The sequence below is a fragment of the Rhinolophus ferrumequinum genome, chromosome 9 (genome assembly GCF_004115265.2).
Source record: "Rhinolophus ferrumequinum isolate MPI-CBG mRhiFer1 chromosome 9, mRhiFer1_v1.p, whole genome shotgun sequence".
NCBI classification, from domain to species: Eukaryota; Metazoa; Chordata; class Mammalia; order Chiroptera; family Rhinolophidae; genus Rhinolophus; species Rhinolophus ferrumequinum.
Window position 1 is genome coordinate 44,328,924 of NC_046292.1, and position 24,979 is coordinate 44,353,902.

Genomic DNA, 24,979 nt, shown 5'->3' on the forward strand with positions numbered 1-24,979 from the left:
CTGGCATGCCTGGTGGCCAGCTTCGGACTGAGCCAGAGTATCACCATAAAGCTAAAGCATACATTAGGTGCCTAATTATTTATGACTGTATAACCCTCTCTGCAGGCCTTGCCCTCAGAAACCTGAGGTCTGGGGCTGGCTAACACATACAGGGAGCCATAACCAAGGCAACCTCCCTGGATTCAATATGCTATTCATCCACAAAGGAGAGATATGCTAGAAGGTCACTACAATGTATAAGGTTCTCAAGTACTCAGGGAACAATTAGAAGGGAATAGAAACGAGCATATACTGAGCACCTGCTAAGTTCATATCACTGACTTTTGTCCTTTTACAAATGTTAGTTCATTTAATGCTGACAACATTCCCTATAAGTCATCCATTGCCACTCCCATTTTATAGATGAAGCCTGCAGAGGGCATGTGACAATCCAGAGTCATTCATCGAGAATGTGGAATAACCAAGGCTAGAAACCACTATGGTTCCATCATCGCACAGTAAAAGAAGTACCTGCTCCTTTGTCTGTCACCCCAACAAGAATTAGGGAGCTCCTTGAGGGTAGGTCCTATGTCTTTCTTATTTGTACCACTGAGCACCTAACACAATGGCAAACACCTGACACTAAATGTATTTGTATAACAATAATTAATTAAGACTTCCTGACTTCTGCTCTTGCTATGTCTATTACATTAGCATACAATCAGCCTTACTACTTCACCTCCGAATTTTTCTAAAACTTATCAGTCTTGAAACAGACAGGAGATAACACCAAATAACAAAGACATAGCTTATTACGTTTTCCCAGCTTACATAGGCACAAGTCATTTGGCCCCTTAGGGATTTGATAGCTGGCTAACTAGCCTCAGCACTGTCCACTTGCATGAGATTGGCTCAAATGGACCTGGCCAAGCAGATCTCCCATTTGTTATTTATTCCTGAAAAGTCATTATGCTTCTAAAAGCCATCACATTTTTAAATGGTTTAAATACATCCATCTCGTCATTTTTAACCATACCCACAAAAAGCATCCTAAAGATATCTGATTATTCAATTAGAGTAAATTAGGCCAATGTATATGCTGCTGCCTCAGAAGTTATCATGCTTAATAAAACATACTTTGTAAACCCCATGAAGTCTGTAATTAAATTTACAAGCAGCTTTCTGCAGAACTTGAAACAAAAAGATGTCTGAATGTTGTGTGTGTGTGTGTGTATTTGTGTTTTGTGCTGTGTGTGTGTGTGTGTGTGTGTGTGTGCTCGCGCGAGTGTGCTTTAAGGTCCTGTTCCATAAGGATTATAGCTCCCCTGCTGTTTGGAAAAGATAATTTCACTTGTAACACTAATAACTTGAGCAGGGGAGAAGCTGGCCTGGTGAATGGAGTGCAGTTCACTGCACATCTTGGCTCAGCTAGAAATCGGAAACAGATGGTCCTTGCGGCTGGTTTCCCACTCGAGCCCGCTCACTGCCAGCCTGTGGTCTTCAGTGGGCCGCTGCTGGCAGTCTGTGACTTGAACATAGTAGGACAGTGGCAAAAGAAATCAAATCTTTTCCAATGAGCAGCAAGTTATAATGAAATTTGACAGATCTGACATTCTATACCCAACATCTAGTTAGAATATATTAACCTTTTAGTTTTCTTAAGCGCCTTGCATAGAAGTTGTGAATATACTTATTAGAGGGTTGTGTTGTACGCAGTTTCTTTTCTTTTTTTTCTTTTAACAGAGGGCAGAGGGTTTAGTCCAATCTTGGGTGGCAGCTGGTTAACAGAAAATGCAGAAAAAATGAAAGTCAAAGAATTTCTAAATGGAAATGAGGCACAAGAACTGCCACTAAGAAGAAAACTAACTCTTTGCAGAGCATGGCTGGTGAATTTCTGCTGAAAAACTATCAATATTTTCTCAGGAAAACAAAATACATATATATATATGTATGTATGTGTATGTATATATATATATATATATATACATACACATACATACATATATATACACACATATATATACATACATACATACATATACACATACACACACACACACATGTATGTGTGTGTGTGTGTGTATATATATATATATAGCCAAAAAATGTATACAAGTGGATGCTTTGGTCAACATTGCTCAAGCAGTAGTTTGCCATAATCAGAAGTGTCTGGACGCTGATGGTAACCACTTTGAGCACCTCTTATAATTGCAGAAGTCAAATGTGACTTGTATCACCTTTTGTTATCAGTATATATTATTACAATTTTAATAGTTTTTTCCTTTCTTAAAATGTGTATACATTTTTTGGCACCCTCTGTATATATACTATATATATGTTGTGTGTGTGTGTGTGTGTGTGTGTATACACACACACACACACACATATGTATATGTATACACACACACATCAGAAAATTAAGTTCACGAACTTTCCACTGTGCACTAATATGGTAGAAAGTTTGTGAACTTAATTGTCCGTGATATATATATATATATATATATATATATATATATCATATATCTCATATATAAATCATATATGAACACACACACATACATACACATCCTAGATCAAAATCTGGGCAATCTCCAGGCATATCATTAAAATGGATGGGGCTGTCTGGACCCCCTGGCATTTTCTTCAATTCTGCCCTTTTCAGTTTTGCAGCATTTGCTTCTGCCATACGGTGAGAAAACCATGCCAGGTGACTTGGGACACTGGATTTTTTAAGTCACCATACTCATGCCCAGTAATGATATGTACCTGTGCAGACATCTTTGCTACTTTCATGAAAAAGGGATAAGTCTCCCACCAAAGATTCAGCATTTTCCGGGGTTTCAGAAGAACTAGGCTGTCTATCCTTTTGTGTGTAGTCTCCCTCTTATCCCAAAGCTGATATGTGAGCACACACTCATTTTAAGGGTTAGACAGTGAACATCCTGAGCACCATTTTAGGATTTCCCACCTGACTGAGGTTAGAGAAAGACTCAGGTATTAACAGTAGATAATCCCTCTTCAATATGGGCTTCTTTTTTTTTTAAAGTCTTAGACACCCATTGCCCGGAACCAAACTTCAATAGTTTCAGCAATAGTGTTCATTTCTAATTTCATGATTTCCAAGAGCTGAATATTCAAGGTCATATATATTCATTAAGCCCAGCATCCACCTCTACAAAAAAAAAAAATGTTTTTAAATTTTCTGAGAGCTAGTTAACTGGAGTAGGAAAAGCATGGGGTCTTTTGTCAAATTGACATAGGGTTGAATTTTTGCTCTTCTTGCTTAGTATAGGTCATTAGGCAAGACTCATACCTTTTTGACCCTGATCTGCAAATTAAATAATAATAACAACCTCCTCAAGTTGTTGTGAAGATTAAATGACATATCAGACCTGAAAGCACCTTAAAAAGTGCCTGGCACATGGCAAGTGCTAAGTCCTATTATTTCCCTCCTTTCATGGTTTAGAAGGCAACAACAGAAGGGTGAACTTCTGAAGTCATAATTCCTAAGCTTGAATCCTTCTTCTATCTCTAACTCCAGACCCTAAACAAGTTTCTGCAACTCTTTGAACCTGTTTTCTTGTTTATAAAATAGGGTTAATAATAAATCATACCTCATAAGGACCTATCTGGGGGAAAAAAGGATCTTAGAACAATGACTGGTTAAAAGGAAGTACTCAATATATGCTGCATTTAAAATCAAACTGCTCTTCTAGACTTTCAGATTTCCAGTGGCCCAGAAACACAGCTTGAAAGGAAGGGGGAAAAAATTAGATGCCTACATTGCAGAAGTTGCTGTTAAATGGGTGAGTAAATGAATGAATGAATGATATGTTCATTTAAGATAAATAGTACTATGGTCAATCTATATGAAATAAAGATAAGGAAGGCAACAGGAATTCAAAGGCCCATAGGTCACTGTGGACTAAGGTCTTGACAAGCGGAGTTAACTTGGGGAGGCAGACAATGTACTGGGAAGGCAATAGTTTGAGTCAAGATAAATGAAAAGTTTGTATAAACATGAGAAGAATGTAATCAAATTTCAAATCGACTAATGTTCTATGCCTTTTTTTACTATCTTTCTCTCATCATTTATGGAGCACCAAGTATTTGCCCAGCACTTAGCTTGACCTTGTAGCTACTGAGACAAATAAGACATGGCCCTTGCCTCCAAGAATCTCAAGGTCTGGGGAGAAGCCTAACTGGGAGGCAGAAGATTCCAGGAGAGGGTGCTAAAAGCTGAAATGGAGCAAGGCACACATAAATATGGAAAAACAGAGTGGAGGGACCTAACCCAGCCTCACAGGACAGAACCAGAAAGGGGAAGAAAAAGGATTTCCCTCCACAAAACAATAATAACAAAACATCAAAAGCAAAACGATAAGTTTGGTTGGGCATTTATTACATATATCAGGGAATATTGACTATGCATGTTTTGCTTCTAACTAACTATATGTAGTTAGTTATATGTACTTAATAACTATTTTGATCTTCATTTTTCTGATTAGGGCACAGAAAATCAGAGAGGTTATGTAACCTGGGAGTGGTCACACAGTAACCAACCAAGCCTAGATATGGGCACTTGGACTTCAGACACAGTGCTCTCAACCACTACTATCCAGCTTCTGATAATCATTAATACTTAATTTCATGTTGCCTTTTAGCAACATATGACAAAAACCTAAAGCTCTCCTTGGTATGGTACACCTGTTGACAGCAGAATTTTCAAGGTCTTTATCCAAAAGCACTGCCACAAGGACATAGACGGGAATCCCATTCAAAAAAAAAGAGGTAGCTGATTTGGGAAGCATCAACAGCCCAAATGATGCTGGAAAGTGACTTGCTCTTTGCTGGAGGCCTCATGTTATGAGAAAACAATTCCTTTTCTAATGCTCCCATAATCTCCCAGACCGTATTACTCATACTGCGCCCTGCAGTTTAACCCATCACTGACTTCATAGCGAGGGGAATTCCCAGTTCTTATAAAAAATGTTCAAAGGAAGTAAGAAAGTCCAAATCCTGATGGGCTTGTTTCTTGGTGAGAGTGCTGTTTTTGCTTCAGATTCATTCATGTGCAGTGGGAAGAAGTATTCAAATGACAAGAGTTAAATTCAAAACATGTAGCCGCTTTCTGTTATATTTTTTTTCTGACTGAAAGCAAACCATTTAGATGTTTGTTTCCAAAAAGGCATCTGTCAGCAATCAAAGAGGAAAAAATGCATAAAGCAAATGCAATTGTTTGGAGTAGCATTTCCTGGATCATGTTAAATGCTTGAATTGCTCCCCTTTATGCTCACCAAATAATTTTATTTTCCACAATAATTGCAATATTTAACATGTTTTATTTAATCTTGTTTTAAGGCTATTAACAACTGGCCATACTGTGAAAAGACTGAGTGCTATATGAGAAAGAACAGTTTCCACCAGCCCTTTAGAGAACAATGATAAAGTTAAATGCACCTAATTGTTCTGGTTTTAAAACACTATTATCCAATAATATTCGTCATTTCTTTATTTAAAACTACTGTGCCATCTCCTATAAAATCTTCCCAGGTATTCCGTCATTCACAAAGTGAAATCTGGACTCCAGTTTACCTTATGCCCCATTCATTCATAAATAATGGGCATGCGTGCATAGGGTATTCCGAGTCTCAGAAATGCAGCGGCTCAGATAAGAGACACCTCCAACTTCAGAGGTTGCCGTGAGACAAACTTAGAAATTACAAGGCTGTGGCCCCACGAGTCCAAAATATCCATGTGCCTATATGACCTGGGAGAATGCTAAGGAGACTCTAAAGTAAGGAAACTGGTTTTGTCTGCTTGTCAGAGGCAAGTAGGAAATGATAAAATGAAATAGATTGAGTCAAAGCCAGAATGCCGCTTCGCTTCTCCTCATTTTCTTTCTTGGTTTGTGCTATTTTAAATTTTATATAGACTTCCAACTTTTTTCTCTTTCATTCTCTAAATGGTAAACTGAAGAAAGATCAGTTCATTTTAATGACGCTACAGTTACATAAGGCAACAAACGTTTTGACTGGCAAGCTCAGGGCAAGATCCTGGCAGAAGGTCGATTTGCTTGTAGATGCTGAAGGTAACTTAACATTTCCTGTACTATAGACTCTTTTTCTGAAAAGAGAGGTGATGCCAGAGTAATAAAGAATACAAGGATCTTCTTAGAATAATGGCAATACCCATATTTGATGATAATTCTCAATACCACCTCCAATCCCCATGTTATTAGAAGAAATCCCATTATAATGAGGGATGAGAAAGAAAAAAAATGCTTTATTTATTGTCTTTGTGGTTCATTCTGTAGAAGCACTGTGTACATCTTGCTTAAATTATAAAACATTTCAGGTGCAACTGGATAAAATTTGCTTTACTGAAATTATTTTTGTCAAAATAGGTATTTACCTGATGCTAAATGGTTAAAATCATACCTACTAACGAAGAGGTCAGAAATAGGAAAGCAAAAGCCACCAAATTTAATCTCTTTGGAACTTAAAATGTGTCCTGAATAAGTTTATCTAAATATTATTTAGTCAAAAATGTAACTATAAAAAAAATCCACTGAAGACTTGGGCTGTAAATGCACAACTTTTTTAAAAAACCGCAGTTCAATAGACCTGCAAAAAGCTGTAGATAAACTCTCCCATGCTCCAGACTGCCTATATAAAAAACCTGCAGTGTAGAGAACTGTAATATCACTGCTAGGTTCTTGGAATCAAGGAATCACTTATATTCAGGGGGAAAAAAATAGAACGTTATGTGGTACACTACTCTTATGAAGGTGTTTCTGCAGTTCCTACTTTCACACAGTTTGAATGAATAAATTATAATAAATACAAGACATTCTCTCTACTTTTTTCTCCCCTCTTAGTCCTGAAGTAGAATGACTTGAAATTCAGCAGCTACCTGGACTTCTTCTCAGTTAAAAAAAAAATTATTTTTATAGCCATTCTTATTGGTAGATCCATGTTATGGGTTTTTTGGGTTTTTGTGTTTTTTTTTGTTTTTTTTTTTTTTTTGCTAAGGAGAGGGTGTGTGATTAAAACCCCTGTGGCAAAGATAGCTTGGTTACAGTAAGGAAATCAGATGTGATTTTCCCTGAATAAGGAACTATTCATGTCAAGTTTAGCCTGATTGTGTTCAACTGAATTGATAATGACTGACCACTTGATTTACATAGAATGGAAAAGCCCAGAATTAATTTTTTTTAAAAGGGGAAACATCAAAAAATAGAGATGGTACCTAGCCTAGCCCAGGTTAGAACCTGTGCAATATCAGTAATGTATTTCCTCACATAAATTACATGCCTCTAAATACAATGCCAGCCAGAACCAAAAATCAAGGGACTTCTGATGTTTATGTGCCTCCACAACCAAATTAACTAATGAATTCAATTTTTAAAAATAAGGTAAGAAAGGAGAAAGATTTTTCCTCAGAGTTTTTCTTTTTCTTTTTCTTTTTTTTTTCACTTCTTGGAAAACCTGTTCAGCTGTCCCAGATTTAGTTTTACACTTTCCACTTTGCTTCCAACAAGATGTGTAAGACAGGAAAACTAAACTGAACATTTTTTAAATGCACAGCTCACGTTCTTGAGAAAAGTGACTGTGAAAAACAGATACCGAATCAGACTTAAAGTCGAAAGGGTTGGGGGTGGAGGGGTAGGGGGAAAAAAAGCCCAAAACATCGCATGATAGTCTCTAAGCAGTTCCATCTGTCAAGCAGAAATTTTAGGCTAATAGCCTGTGGCGATCTCCCTCCGCAGTCCACTACCTGCCTTTGTCCTATTAAATCTCTTTATTCTCCTTAAAAAAAAAAAAGAGGGGGGATTGGTTGTTGGAAGGAAAGGAAAAACCTTGCAGACCAAAATCATCTGAGTGATGAAGCCCTAATTTTAACCGCCTCTTTGATGTGTAGCAGTGGGTTTTTGTTTTTTAAAAAGGAGAGAGAAGACAGTGCTAGGAGCAGAAGACTTTTCATCTCCACTTCACCTTGCCACTGGGTCTGTGAGAGATTGGTTCATTGTCAAGGAGATTTTTTTTTTACCCATGATTCCATATGGTATGGACCGGACTACATGTTGCCCCACATGCCACTGCAAATGTTTTCTCAATTAGGTGTCTTATCTCCCGTGAGTTAGCATCAGATGAAGCTTGCTGACAGCGTAATGGCAGGGAAAGCTTCCGACGGCTCCATCAAATGGCAGCTCTGCTACGACATCTCGGCCAGAACTTGGTGGATGGTGAGTTGGCAGCCGGGCTGCTTTTTTTTTTTTTTTTTTTTTTCCCTTTTCTACTTTCCCTCCCTCTTTGACAAAATGTCCCAGACCTCACATTCATCAAATTCACATTTGATTTTTTTCACACTCTTCAGTGAGGCAGCCTCACACTCCTTCCTCTTGCCATCCTCCCTCTCTCTCTCTCCTCTCTCTCTCTCTCTCTCTCTCTCTCTCTCTCTCTCTTTCTCTCTCTCTGCCACTGCAACTTGAGTTCCCAGGAATACTTGCCCTGGTTTTCCATGGGACAATGTTTGGGAGTTGTTGTTGTTGTTGTTGTTGTTGTTTTTGTTGTTGTTGTTTTTTAAAGAGTATCAGAAGTTTTAAGGTGGAGGTGGGTATTTTAGCCAAGCCGATCTTGGGGTAAAAATGAAACATTTATCCTGGCCCTCAGGTTTTGCTCCCTCTCTGGCTTCACATCCCCTTTACTTTTGTTTTCAGGGACTATGCGGTACATGGCTTTTCCTTAAGCTGTGGTTATTTTCTGAGGATATGTGTTGGGCACTAGGGAGAAGCAAGTCCTGGGTAAATTTTGGTCCTGACCCATTAATTAGATTGTCTGAAGTCACCTGTGAGAGAACTCTGGGTCCCTATTCCCCGTTTTCCACCTGAGGACCCACAGCTCTCATCTAACTTTTTCCCATTTGTTTATGTCAGAGCAGGTCGTAAGTCCTTTAGGAACTCTAGCTCTAAGTGGAAAAGACTCACACACCCTATCTTTTAGTTATCCTGGGTACAAATAAAGTTTTGATAAAGTTCTACCATGTGGCCGCAGAATGAGTTAACTCACATGTCATGGTCAACCAGGCCAGACAACCTTTGACATCTTGGATCTATAAGAGGTAGAGTGAGTTGGGAGGATGCACAATAGCTTATTGTCACAGGAGATGCAAGTCCTGTGAGGAAGGGAGTCCTCAAATCATTACCGCCCTCGTTAGGGTGGTGTCCGTTAAGGATTAATTCGTTAGCAGTGCATTTCTAGTTTTCCGTAATTATTATTCTTTCGGCAAGCGTGAATTCTTCCTGGGAGTGAAAAAAAGTTTGCTGCCAGGACAATGAATGTATTATCCGTTCCTAACTGGACCGTGAACTTCAGCTCATTTCACATAGATATCAGTTTAAGGGGAAAAAAAGAGAGAGAGAGTGAGAGAGAGAGAGAGAGTAGTGTTGAAGGGGGAGAGTGGCGAATGGAATTACAAGACTGGACTTGGTCAGTTTCATTGTATGATCTGCGGAAAGAGTTCTCCTTTCTCCGTCCTGGACCAATGGTGGTATCATTTTGGCAAGTTTTAGGAACTCTGAGGACTGAAAGACTATTAAAAGTGAGCTACCGCAGGATTCTATTCGGCTGCTTCTTGGGGTGCAGTGTGTCCATCTAAGGACTCTTGAGTTAAGGTGGTCGTGGGTATGTGTGTACATGTGTGTTTTAACTTTCAATTTCTTAAATATACATTAGAAACTTACTGGTGATTTCAGGACAATGTTACTTTCAGCTTTTGTTTAATTAGATTAGCAGTAAACTATCCGCTTAGATCCTGAACTTTTTTTATTCAGGGCACTTGTTTTCCCAATAGTTTCTGCCAACAAGAGCAAGCTTTACTTGTATGTTATAATGTTGCCTATCCTTTCGTCTTATGTAGCTTATTAAACATTAGAAATGAATATACTGATTGGTTTGGTTATTATTTTCTAAGCTAAGTTGTAACAAAAAAAAAACTATGTGCTGATGTCATATTCTGGGCGGCATTCTACTTCCTTGTATTTCAAGAGCTCATAGATTTTATAGACTGTTACTTTTTATGGCAAATTTTGTCATCTCTCTTTTTGCAAAGATCACCAAATGCTCCTCTTTTATTTTTAACTTGGAAAACTGTCATTTCTTTTGGTAAAGTTTACTTGGAAGTTGCTTTTCATTTAAAATTATCTTACAGATGTTTTACCATGAGGAATATAAAATATAAAAGTGGTGGAAACATTTAGCAATGCAGTTGACTAAAAATAAACAATACTATAAGTTCACATGCTGCTGTTTAGGCTGCATCCTACAGGAAGTTTCTCTCAACTTCCATGCTTCGAGATCTTTGCTTTGAAAACGGGTGAGAAATCAGAGTGCTCTTTAAAGAAGTTGTAGAAGTTACCATAGAGAATAAATTGATTTTTTATTTCCCTCCAAAGTGACCACAGCAGTTTAGATCTGCCAGTTACAAATAATACTAATGTAAACTTGTCATTGTTGATGGGAAATTGAGGACTTCGATGCAGGGGGAGAGGATTAATTAAAAGAAGACATATTTTGCATTTTCTCTTAGCTCTTCTCTGTCACAGAATAGCATTCACTTCCCCTTCCCCCATACCCCCACCTTCCTACCCCAAACAATTTTCTCCAACTGAAAAAAATTTTAACTTGCCCCTGACTGATACGGTTCTTTAACCCAGGGATAGTACAAGTCCTAAGTTTCACACTAAAGGCAAATAAAGCTTTAAAATTACCTCATGCGTCATCTGGCTGCACAGACTCCGGGCTGCATAGTGGGAACCTCCGGCTTGGTCCTCCCAGCATACAAAGGCAACTCAGTGAATGCCCCCTCCGCCCGGGGAGGCTCAGCCTCAGCTGCCAGCACGGGGATGTGCAATTTTGCTTTTTAATGAATCGTAAACAATTTGTATGGCAAATGAGTTTGTTTGTTTTAGTTTGGGGGCATATGTTGGACCAGGTTGTAGACAGCCATTACCTACTCCAAAATTTTAGGTGAGAATGGATAGAGCCCCAGATCATTTCTATTTTTCTAAATAATAAGACCCACTAGGATAAAAGAAACTGGTTAATAAAAGACTGAGAATAACAAACAACCTCTCTTCTCTTTCCCCACGCTCCCCTTCCCCCCCCCACCCCCTCTCATAATGCACCGGGCTTATAGTAGGATTTTAACTGCATTTTTACTAACTAACTAGAGGTCAGTTGACTGAATTAATTGTTTGTGTATTTTTTAAGTATACGTTTTAGTTTTGTCTTTAAAATGCTACTTTTAAGAAACAATTGTTTTAAAATGTGAAATACCAAGAAAGGCCTTCTCTATCCTCTATGGCTTTTGTTGTTGTTGTTGTTGTTGTTGTTGTTGTTGTTGTTGTTGAAGCCAACGTCGTTCTGAGGGACACAGGATATAAACTACGCTAAATACACTTTTGATATCAAAATAGAGCGAGAAAGGGGTCTTGATGTCCAAAAGTCAAATGAAAACTTTTATTCCAACCCATGGAGTTATAAACAACTTAGAAGTTAACAAGCGACCAGGGTTCGAGCATGTACATTTTAACAGTAATTACCTTTGGCGCTGCCACTTATGAGAAATCTTTTGATATCTGAGCCACTTCTCTAATGCTTTAATCATGCAAATCAAGAAATAGATATTACGTATCAACTTAATCTAGCTATGTTGTGACATCTCTATTTGAAACCTTCTGACATAAAACTAAAGAAAACTGTCCTGAAATTTTCCTCCACACCAAATGAAGCGCCCTGGATGCATGTATATGCTTCAAAACAATTCTGTTCAGTGGAATTACCTCTGTTCTACCCACATGACATTAAAATGAAAGCAGAATAAACATTCTCTTCTTCCTAATGATTTACTGATAATAAGATATCACAGAACTATTTTTATGTGAATTACAAAATACACTTGTTTTGCTTCTGCGACCCAATTTTAAAACTCAAAGTGACTATGAAATGAAGACTATAAAATTATCCTGCCACCCACGCCCCCATCCATGTTAGGTTCCTAAGCACTTATTTTGGAAACATCCTCTTTAGAAATTGCCATAAAATTTTTCAATCAATAATTATCTGTCGCTTACTCCAAATTTTTACAACTGCAACTTCGTATACCAGAAAAATACTTGGGCAGGGAATGATATGCTATGCCTTATAACGTAAATGCCTTTTTAAGAAACATATATACATAAATTAGCAAGGTACTTCTGTGAAATACTGTCTTACTGTGTTCAAAAATTTAAAAAAAAAAAAAGAAAGAGAAAAAGAACTCTCAACCCCAGCCTCCTTTCCAAATGATTGGAAGCTCTACCTGCTGCAGATACAAAACTAAAAACTCATATTTCATGCAAACCTTTTGTTGTTGTTATTTGCTTGAATGTATCTCTTAACCTGTATTTACCATTTCAATTTTTTAAATGTTAATTCTCAACTGAATAACTTTTGTTAGTGACTGTCTCCTATATTCCTTTGAGGACATTGCCTAATAAAGATTTTTCTATGCGTTTGCAATAGCTTTTCCGTGATGGTGATTAAAATTACTTAGAAATTGCTACAATAGCTATAAATGAAAAGAATCAAAATAAGAGGATTCAGTAAATAATAAATCATATCATATTTTCAATACCCAGTATACTTGCAAAAGAACATGTCCATGATAAACACATTTATACACATTCTATTTCAAGCATTTGCACACTCTACCTGTGCTTATTTTTAAAAGTACAGGTGTCTTATTTTTATCTATCATTATAAATATGTGTGACTGACTATATGAATTTATAAGAGTATGCGTTAACTTCAAAGGTTCTCTACACTCCAAACATTATTTTCTCACAGTATTAGCTATGATCGGTTGCAAGCAAAATCTAAATGAGGTAGCTTTTTAATTTTCTCCCACCTATCATTTCCTTTAGGTTGGCCTTAAACACACACACACACACACACACACACACACACATCTTATAAAATACCATTTGCTATACTTAAGGAGAAGCAAGTACATTAAACTATGTTACTATTTTTTTTTCTTTAAATCAAATTATGATCCAAATATACTTCATTCAGAAATGTGATTGGTTACTTAAGCTAGCCTATGTACTTCTACTATCTCTTTGAAAATCTTGATTTCCTGTTATTACACTCATATTTCTCCTGTGAACTTTAGACAGTAAAATAAATGCTTTGTCCTTACTTATTTTCTAGTAGATTTTCCTTCACCTGTCCTGAATATTGTCAGGAATGTTTCTAATTTAAAACCAAAAGAATCAGGGGCTGATTAGAAGACAGGAAATTGGAGGATTAAACTGTCTGGTTGAACTTCCTTTACTTATCAGCACTCAGTAACTTACACTGGATTACAAACTTAACAGAACAATTTTTACAATGCATTGTTCCTTCTGGATGTTTACATATATACAGTGCATGTGAGAGAGAATGTGTGCATGTGTGTGCACACAAGTGTGTCTATATGTGTCCATGTATGCATTCATGAATATGAAGAAAAAAGAACCAGCAGCTGGTAGTTATAAGTCAATGCTTTTAAGTGGGATAGTTTTAAACCAAAGGAACTTACACTATGGACATGAAAGTTCATTCAAAGACTATAATCCCAAGATAGTCTCAAAACTTTCTTATTAAAATAGTTCTGTGGAAACAGGCAAATAATGAAATACTATACTATAAGGAGAAAAAACAAGATGCACTATATTTGGAAATGCAAAATAGATGGCAGTAGCCGTTACACAGTCTACCTCCCCTCAGTTCTGCTCGGAATTCCAAACACCCATATTACTGAGTGATAGAAAAGGGTCCCAGGGGTGTTCCAAAGAGTCTTCCAAAGCCATTTTGAGGTCCCCTCGGCACCAACAGAGAAAGGAATCTTTTTTTCTGTGACAGCAGGTCTCAATGGTCCAGGTGAGCACAAATTGTGAAATGAGGGCTTGGCATGGAATGAAAAAGCAAATCAGAGGGTAAGGATTCATCTTATGCCATTATATCATTTAAAATTGCTAATAAATAATAAAAACAAACCACTGTCCTAGATTTTTACCATATCACATGCATTTGCAGAGCTGTGTTCTAGAAACCATGCTGATAATTCTTTTTCCTGACTTCACTCTGATCACCTGTCTCGCCCTCAATAAGTTTTGTTAATTTGGCTTAAGAGAACTCTAGAATAATATGTAACAGTTTTTTCCCCTTCTTATTGAAATGATGGGTTCCACTGAGAAAAAGAGAAGATGACGAAAAGTGGAGTATATGATCTGGAGAAAAGAGTCGGTGGGTTAGACTAGTATATCTGGGAATTAAGATTTAGGAGCTTGTTCTGGCAGTCCTTTATTTATTCACCAAATATGTATTGAGCCCCTGCTAAGGGCAAGGGGGAGAGAATGAGCTGCAGCTTCTGCCAGCTGCCATCATTCAAGCTTTAAAAGCACGAGGGATCAACCTCTCTGTACCTAACTGAATATTTCATCCTAGCAGCCAACACTGATTGAGCACAAACTGTCTGCTAGAATCTGTCCTAGGTGCTCTCTCTATATATGTTTTTTTCACTTAATTGTCACCAGAAACCTACGAAGTAAATATTATTGCCCTACTTTATATACAAGGGAACCTAGACTTAGCTAGGAAAGGTTGCACACCACCCAAGGATGTGCACATGCCTAGAATGAGGTTTTCAGACTGCCGTGTCCGCTGGCTTAATCTTGAACCAAACTCGTCATAAACGAATTGATTCTTTTAGCACTAGGATGTAATGGTATTTAGAACTTGACAGGATTCGGGCGATTCCTTCATATGATGGCATTGGGGGAGGGGGGATCACAAGTCTGTTTGCTAAAAAAAAAAACAGAGGCAGAAAAATTATAATGTGTCAAAAGCAAGATAGGATAGTGGTACTGTGATACCCAGCTCCTTTCCTGCAAGAGTTGTGCATAAAACGGTCCCTGTTATGCAATAGAAACATTTAAGTCTCATCACTGACTAAAGAAACTCCTGAGAGACTTGAGCAAGTCTGATGCAAAGAACGTACCTAGTCATATTAAAATACACCTTTCATCAGAAGATGGATGGTTCTGGGAAACACGGTGTGTTTAAGTTCTTGCTGAACACTGGGGACATGTTTTTCTCTAAGTAATATAATCTTTATTTAGAAAATATTTCACTTGTAGTTTTAAATAGAATTACCATTTTAAAAAATCATCCGTCCCAAAATAGGGCTCCTGCTGTTTGGCTTTCTCTCTCTCTCTCTCTCTCTCTCTCTCTCTCTCTCTCTCTCTCTCTCTCTCTCGCAGAAACACCAATATAGAACAATATCACTGTTTACTACTTTTCGTTGTCACAGGAAAGGCTAATTAAAGGTTTATTCCAACATAGTTTTCTGTAAGACAAGACACGACACAGGATATATATTGCCTAATGGCAAAGATCTTAATACACTCACTACAAGTAAACATCTATTTTCCAGACAACTGCTGACTATAAACAATATGTCTCAGCCAGAATTCCTTAATGGTGCCACATGTTGGACAGATTTTGTGTTCCTCATAATCCAACTTCCTTTTGTGGTCCTTGATGTGCACACGCCATTGCCCTGCTCACTGTTTGAAATGGATGATAATTGCGAATAATGACCAGGTCAGAGGTGGGGATGCATAATCCTGGGCAGGGCAGCCCTCCTCGAAGTTGCAGTGCATGGGGGGCTCACAGGGGATAGCGGTGGTTATACGATGAACCAAACATTCACTAAATGCTGCTGACTCTTCTCACGTCAGTAGATACCACATTACATGCGTCATTTCCCCACATGAACGAAGGGTAGACAAAGTCACTACCCATCGAGGGTATTGAGAACACTCTGTTCCCAGGATGGCCCCATCTGCCTGCCCCCACCCTCAAATGTTCCTGGGCCACGCTCTCCCTCACAGATGTATGACTTTTAGTCCTGTCAATGAAATGCCTCAGTAGCTGGGTTTGATAAGCTCCCTTCAAATGTTGGAAAGGTAGATACTGTGGGCTTAATAATTGATTTCATCCATTCATTTAAGAATCAGTTAAAATCATCATAAATTGCTTTTGTTGTATTTTATTAAGAAAAACAGCAACCTTAATTCTCATTTTTTTGTTAAGCATGTGAGAAACAGCCTGGTAACAAGTGCTGTGGTTTGGACTTTCAGTAAATAGGAGGTAATTCTTGAACACTTATACTAATATATTGCCCAACACTGGGGTCCAAATGTGTAGAGTATCGTTGGTAGAACTGCATAGAAAGGAACAAATGCAAAGATCTGAGGGAGAAAATTACGATAGGAGAGGCTGATAAAATGTCTCAACTGAAAAGTCAAGAAATAACAAAACTTAACACAGGGGGCCACAGTCACAAATATCTTTAGACCAGGTCGGTCAACTATGTGTAAAATAATGCAGATATAATAACTTCAGTGGGGAATGGTGGGGTCTGTTGGAGAGTGTTGCCAATTTACCACGAAACAACAGTTAAAACAACATTGTACTGACCAAATAAAAAATATCCACTCTCTGGCACCTAACGGTACTGAGCATGCACCATGGATCAGAAGATAGAATGGAATTCCAGCATCACAGTGTTTCATTCCACAAAAAGCAGGGAACTTAAAAGCAACTATCCCTGGGAAAGAGATCACAGCCACATAAACCACGTAAACTACACTACACTGCAGGTTCATCCATTTACATCCAATCCTTTTCTCCTGGCAGGCTTTTATGGGTGGGGGAAGGGAGGCGGAGGACCATGTAAGTATTATATCTAAAATAGGGGTCCCCAAGCAGAAAAGGCAGGTAGCAAAAAGGAGGGCTGGGAGATATTGGAGGATGCTGAGAGGATGCAGAGAAGGGAGCTTGATGGTCGCAGAGACCTGCCTTTCTGAACCTCTCCTGCCCACGCTAATTCCCTCTACTCTAGCCCCAGATTCCTCAAAGTATCCTTGGCATTCCAAGGGTCTCATGGGCTGTGAGTCCTGGAAAAGGATTCTTCACTAGCACACAGGCTGGTGGTGCTCATGCCCACTTTCTCCCCCCAGGAAACTCTACCCTCCTGCTGGGCCCAATACAAATTAAGTCTTCTCTATAAAGCCTTCCCAGGTTCCCTGAGGCAAAATGAGTCATTTCCCTATACCACGCCACATCCTGGGCCCCACAGCCCCTTGCTCATAGTATTGCGACACTGATTAAATTATGCTGGACTTTTTCGGTTTACTATCCAGCTCCACTGTTATTTGTTCTTTAAGAATAAAGTCTAAGTGTTAACTTTTTTATATCTCCAGTGTCTAGCCTGTGATAAGTACCCCAAAAAAGTGGTTTTGTGCAGCTCAGTAGGAGGAGAAGTTGGATTAAGTGAGAGTAATGCTGGCTGGTGAGCCTTCCCTGACTCTGCTTCCCCCCAGGGCATGTCCTTCCAGACTACAGATCTATCCAGCAACCTGCTGCCCTGCCGTGTATTTCTGGAGATTTTTGACTAGTGTGTGTTGACTGCATGCGAGGCCCACCAAACCCTCGGCACACACGTGAGCTAATGCTCGAAACATCCCTGTGAGATCAATACCGTTATCTCCACTCCACCAACGAGGACACCAAGCAGGGTGAAGAGGCCAGTCAATGGTGTGAGAAACTAACTCTGAGTGTTTCACTCCTATACTGTAATGACACCAATGTGCCCACCACTGTGACACTCTGATGATTCCGGCTCGAAAAAGACTGTGACACTTAAATGTGGGCAAAGTGTCACTCCATTTTACAGAGGACAACGCTAGAGCCCGAGAGGCTAAGTTTCCCCCAAGGTCAAAATCAACACAAAGTCTGGGTATAAATCTGGGATCCCTAGTGATCTTCCTACTAAATACCCACGGTGGTTAATCATAGTGTATGGCGATGTTTAAATAAAAACAAGCAAGTATGTTTTTCCTTCCTCTGAGGATTACAGCAGATTATCATTGTTTTTCTTTCTGATTCTTGGGTTTTTTTTGTTGTTGTTGTTTTCATTTTTCTACAATGAACGTGTATCATTTATTTACAAAAATGATGTTTAACCAAAGCATACTCACTGACGATATTAGTCTTGTTCTCATTGATCTCATAAAAATAGCAGTAGCACCAGCTACAAAGATGTTTGGATGTCAGAGGAGCTTGGGCTTTGAGGATGTGAATATTTTCAAAGTTGAGTGATGCCAACGTCCTTCGTTAAATTCCATACCAAACTGCTGTTTTAATACTCCTTCCTGCAGTGGGGCATGTAGTTTCTTCCCACCCCCCAGTATAGCACAACAGTCAAAAGCACAGATTTCAAATTCAGGAGGGCCTTAGTGAATGGTAGCCCTGCCGTGGATAAGCTGTGTGACCATGGACAGGGACTAGAAACATTCTGAATCAGTGTCCTGAAACTTGGATGTATAATCATTACAGGGCTACTGTGAGGAGTAAATGAAACCGTGCATATTGCACTAGCTAGAAACCTGGGAGGCATTCTAATACCTTCCTCTTGCTTACTTCACACATCTGATCCAAAATAAATCCTGTTGAAATCACCTCCTAAACAATTCCTAAGTCCATCCACTTTTCCCATCTCCACCACCCTCCACCAATCCAAGCTACCATCTTGTCCAGCCCATTACCACAGTGGCCCCCTAACTGCTCTCACTGTGTCCCTCTTTGCCCTCTGCAATGTGTTCTTCACACTTAAGGTTAAAGGATCTTTTCAAACACAAGTAATCTTCCATTTCCATGGATTACCCTGTCTCTTAGATAAAAACAATATCCATAACAAGGCCTGCATGGTTTTGCCTCTCCAAGCTTGTCTGGGGCCATTCTTCTTTTCCCTCGACATACACCAGACAGTTAGTTAACCTTCTTTAAGTACCTCAAAATCCCCCAAATTTTAGATCCTACACATGTTCTTCTCCTTTGTCTAAAACACATTTTCTTGTAGTTTTCAACATTTCCATATCTGCAATTCTCAATACAAAGGTAGCTTTGTCAGAAAGCCTTGCCTGTCCCCAAACTGTGTCAGAAAACTCTACGGATGGACTCTCAGAGGACTCTAGACTTTCCTGCAGTGCACTTAGCACTGTTTATAGTCATAAATGTGTGTGAATATTTGATTACTTTGTTTCTCCCAAAAGACCATAAGCTCCATCAAAGATAATGTCTTACTCATATGTGTTTTCTAGAGTGCCCAGCACATAGTAGGTAGTAAGTTAACACTTCTTAATTCAAAGAGCAAATGGATGGTAGAGTGTCTGCCCTAGCAAACCCTGAGATAGTGTTTCTTATTTTCATAATTAACGTTTTCCATATACAGGAAGGTGATTAAAACTAAATAAAGTCTCCCTTTTATGTCCTTTAAAGAAAACTCATTTCTCCACAGTAAACAAATTAGAGAAGTAGACACTTAATTAGGAGCTGAGAGCCCTAATCTGGGTTTAAGTCCTGGCTCTGCCATGTACTAGGAGTGTCCCTGCCATGTACTGGGCTGTGTGATTACACATCTTTGATTGTTGAGGGTTAAAAGAGTGAATGCTCTTGATATGCTGAGTGTGGGGCTTGGCATATGGTAAATATTAGTAAATGGTTTATTATTGCTATCCTTATTCTAGATAATACCAAATCTTCCTCAAATAATCTCTATGGCCTTTTAAAAGCCCCTTAACCTCTCTGGTTGTCAGTTTCATCACCTTTAACACATTGGTGTTGTCCTCCCAGGGTTCACAGGGCTGTTTTGAGGATCAAATAAACGAGCAGGTGGAAAAGATTCTCTGAAAATTATGAAGTGTGATAGAAATGTAATGCCAACCCAAAGAAACACAAGCTCCAAATAAGCACATTCAACCAAAATGCTTGTGGCCTTTGCTGTAGCTCTCCTTCATTACAGACCATATGAGTAGCAGGAGAGTATGGTTCAACACACCTAGTCAACAATGACTGACTTCAAGTGGTGAATAGTTGCAGGTATGTGCATGAATGTGTGAATGGAGAGGGAGTGAGAAATTCATCAGTTTCAGAACATACATTCTGGAATGAGAACGCCTGTATCAAGTCCCTCTCTGCTACTTCCCAGCCGTGCCACCTCAGGCGAATTGCCGAATCTGATCATATGTAGTGGGACAGATAAAAAGTCCTGATTTCATGGATTGCTGTGAGGATTAAATGATGTAATCCGGATAAGTCATTGAGAATAATGCTTGACACATCATACACATAATAAAGGTCAGCTATAATTAAGAGTGTAATTATTTTTGTTGTTTTTATCAGCAGCGGCAGCAGCAACAGCATCATTATGTTCGCTATTGCTTTTTAGATAAAAATTTGGGGATCTAGGACAATAGCAAGGAACTTAAAGAGTATCTGACAGACTTATTCCTCCAAGATGGTATATTTGGATTTTGACGCAAAGAAATTGCTCCCCTCATGTGTTAGACTAACCTACCCTATCAACTTCATTTGGGCAACACCGGGGCCATGAGGCTAGGACATTTTCTCAGAAACAGAATGTATTAAAGAACATCCAACTGACAACAACCTAATCCCATGCTGTGGCAGTCACAAATTTGTGATAAAACTTCATCCAAGCAAATGTATTCCCTTCTCAAGATTCAAATTCCACATCCCAAGATAATTAGTGAGAGAGGCCTATAGATGAATTCCTGTGTCACTTAAATTCATGCTCAGGTACAAACATGCTCTCCACACTTGGAATTGTCACATGTTCAATTGAGCTTAACCACCTTTACTCAACTGTTTTCTTGGAATATCCATGACCTCTTATTACTATGACAAATAGAACCACGGCTCGTGTACTCATGAGTTTTATTTATTACTGCAGGCCATAGTAAAAAAAGAATAACAGTATCTCCTTATTCAATAAAACTATATTAGGAAACTATAAAAGTGGTTTCAGTAATAGATGTATTGAGCACATCCATGGGCTAGGTTCTCTACTTTACTTGCCTTATATCACTTTGTTCCCTCAGGAGCCCAATAAAATATTCCCATTTTACAGATTAGAAGTTGAGATGTTAAGTAACTTACTTATGGTTGGTTCAAAATCCAGTCTATGTCTAATCTGGGATTTAAACCTTGGTCCAAAATTCATGTTCTCAATCACAAGGCTATAAAGCATAATTTAATGTGTTCTTATATTAATATTTCTTGTTTAAAATTTGTACTAGCTATTAATCATATTATTAATATTTTTCCACATGGAAAATAATAACCACAAAGCTGTCATTGAGATCCAGGACTCAAGGTTGCAGCACTAACTATCTTTTGGAAAGTATAATAATGAAACTTCTTTAGGCACCTTCTCAGTGCTGAGTCAGTGGAAAGAATGGGAGACCTCTGCTTTAAAAAAAAAAAAAGGCTTGTAACTAGGAGTCCCTAATGCAATCCTTTCCAATGTTCCAATACTTAAGATCTCAAAGAAGACAAGACTTCCAAAGAATACTGATAACTGGTGCTAGAAAATGATCCGCTGACAATTCTGGAAGAAAGTTCCACTAACTACACATCTATGACGTTGAATAGAAACATACAATTAGTAGCCTTGATTGCTATGCTCCAAAAATAAAATAAAATAAAAGGCCCACAAGCACATGGCATTAGGTAGGAAGATCTTTTGTCTCTTCCAATTGTCTTTCTACTAATTCAAAAACACAAACTCTACAACACATGAAGATAGCCATTCCTCTTTTGACACTGATATTTCTAGACACATTTAGATAATGTAACTACTATAAAACTGAATAATAGTGGCAAGGAAGTTGGTGATGATACAGTGTACCCCTGAAGTGTAGTCCTGTCAGTAAAATCCAAACAGCAAGGGAAGAAATGGAGAAAACTGCAGTGTCCCTGCATGCTGGGAATGTAGTTTTATGTATTTCATCTAGGAGTCAAGCTTTGGGATTTAAAAAAAAAAAAATTATTGTCACAGACCAGCAAAATAGCTGAAAGATGCTAATATACAAGAAATCAGGCGAGGACATCAATCTAATATACAATTATAGATCTGAGAAGAGGATTTCACCAGAACCCAATTAGAGAGCAAGTGGGGCCAATCCTTATGTGTAAGGGAAAAACAGATCCAGATTAGTCTCTTCCCACTTGCAGATAGTTAAATAGATAAAAAGAACATACAAATATGTACGTATTAAATGCTGCTAAACAACAGTAAAGGGAGACTCAGAGGAAGAAAACTTCTGAAAATCACAAAGTATAGAAACAGTAAGGAAAAAATAGAAAAAAAATTATTCTTTAAAACAAGAGTACAAAGCCACTAGAAAGAAAATAAGTGATGAAATAAAAACTGGAGGATAAAATTTAAATGAGATTGATAAGAGAAGGTAGTAATTCAAGAAAGTTGGCTGTACTAAGACCACTAGAGACCAGAATTAACACTGTCAAAATTGGTCCAGTAATTTTAAAGTCATGCTTTCAATAACACAAATTATACTATACCCAAAATATACTAAACACAAATTACTATACTATACACAATGTATAATATATAATATACTATACACAAATTATACTAAATATAATGTCTCATATGACAGAGAATGACAACACCTACCCCAGAAACTGAAGATCTAACTCAAAGATTACAAAGGTGTTTTTAAAGAAAACAGAACAATTGGATAAGAAGCAATAATCAAAGATATAACAGGAAAACACCTTACTAAACTAGAGGGGGGAAAGAAAAAGGAACACACGTAAAACATTTACAGAGTGAGCCAAGTTTACTCTGTTGCAGGCAAAGATCAATGAGAGATCCACACCTAGCTCTCCAAGAAGAGGGGGGACATATTACCTACAAAATTGGGTGAGAGAGAAGAAATTCTTGCATAAGAGATTCTAACATTCTATTTAATTGTTGACTCTAATAATTTGAAAAATATAAACCAAAGTCTGGCTTTGGAAATTTAAGGTTCAGTTGAAGAGAGTATATACATGTTCCCAATTACTAAGGAAATGAAAAACAAAAGACATTTCATATATGCAAACCCCCAAAGCAAAAGAAATAGCAAAAATGTCAAAAAGAAAATAAATTGTGTAGAACAGAATGACAGGTGTTAATAAAGCCATCTATATGACAATAAACATAAGTGGTTAAATTCCACTATTAGGAAACAAAGATTCTCACACTGGAGTGAAAAATTAAATTGAAATATCTGTTGCCTCCAAGAGACTTACCTAAAACAAAAGTGTTCACGTTAAAAATAAAAGGAAGGGCAAGAAGTTATCAAGTAAAATAAAATTAAAAATAGGAGAGACAATACTAACTTTTGGCAAAGTAGATTTCAAGGCAAAAGCAATCAAATAAGGGAAATAGAGTATTTATATTACTTATTTTATAAACTAGAGGATAGCATAACAAAGTTATAGTAGTAACTAATCCCTTAATGTGTCAATTAACGTAATATCAAATGATATAAAGTAAAAATGGTTAGAAAAGCAAGGAGAAACTGAGAAGACCATGATTTGTATGTGTAATTTTTCACACAGACTTAATCCGTTTTTTTTCTAGTTCAATTAGATAAGCCAGAAATAATGATATAAAGAACTTAAATAAATATAATGAATAATATCAAGACTACTAGACAATATTGACCTCTGAAAACAAAGGATATGTCATCTTTAAAAGCATTCATAAAACCACTACAAAAATTTATGTCAAGCAGGTACATACACACACACACACACACACACACACACACACACACACACATCAATAGATTCCAAAAGTGGAAATTTCTCGTCTAGCCACATGCAATAAAACTAGAAAGCAATAACGACTAGTCAATATCACACTTCATGGCAAAACAAGAAGCATCCCCATTAAAATTAGTAACAATGCAAGGAAGCCCAAATTTACCATTATTATTTAACATTGTCCTGGATGTTTTAATTCAAAAGATAATGAAACAAATACAGATATAATTATTGAAATAACACCTATTATTTTCAGGTGACTTGGTTAAATACTTAGAAAATCCAAATGAAATTAGATTACCAATAAGTTAGATTACTAAAGTAATCTACCACAAACCAGGTATATAAAAAAATGGCAGATAAAAGACATGATGGGAAAATGACTCCATTCCCAATAGTAACAAAAACAAAATCATAACACACCTAGAAGTAACCCCAATAAGTAGTGTGCACGACCTAAATGAATGAACTATAAATAATACTGGTAAGATTTTAATAACTATTTTCCCAGTGTGGGACTATAGCATGATATGTCCTAATCATTGCAAATGTAACACTTTTATTTTTTAATACAGAATTTTATTCATTTATTTGACATTATTTTATATTATTTTATATTAGTTTCAGGTGTACAGAATAGTGGCTAGACATTTATATAATTTAAGAAGTGATCCCCCTGACTAGTCTAGGACTCACTTGGCACTATACATAGTTATTACCATATTATTGACTATGTTCCTTATGCTTTATTTGCATCCCCATGACAATTTTGTAACTATCAATTTGTATTTCTTAATCCCTTCACCTTTTTCACCCTGTCCCCCAAACCCTCATTCATTAATTACCCAAATACATAGTTTTTACAATATTATTGACTATATTTCTTATGCTACACCCTACTTCCCCATGACTACTGTGTAACAACCACTTTATACTTCTTAATCCCTTCCCCTTTTTTACCCAATTCCAAACGCCCTCCCATCTGGCAGCCATCAAAATGTGCTCTGTATCTATTAGTTTATTTCTGTTTTGTTTGTTTGTTTTGTTCTTTCGGTTCCACTTATAAGTGAAATCATATGACATTTATCTTTCTCTGTCTCACTGCACTCAGCACAATACTCTCTAGTTTCATCCACTTTGTCGCAGATGGCAAGATTTCATTCCTTTTTTGTGACTTAGTAATATTCCATTGTATATATGTACCACCT

General features: G+C 37.6%; 1 long non-coding RNA gene across 3 annotated transcripts in view; it reads right to left on the reverse strand.

Moving 5' to 3' along the window:
* Positions 1–10,915, reverse strand: part of LOC117026808 (uncharacterized) — a 356,958-nt gene extending 346,043 nt beyond the window's left edge. For all 3 annotated transcript variants that reach the window (XR_004423824.1, XR_004423822.1, XR_004423825.1), the window contains exon 1: positions 10,751–10,915. This is a non-coding gene — a long non-coding RNA (uncharacterized LOC117026808). The remainder of the gene's footprint in view (positions 1–10,750) is intronic.
* Positions 10,916–24,979: the final 14,064 nt, after the last annotated feature.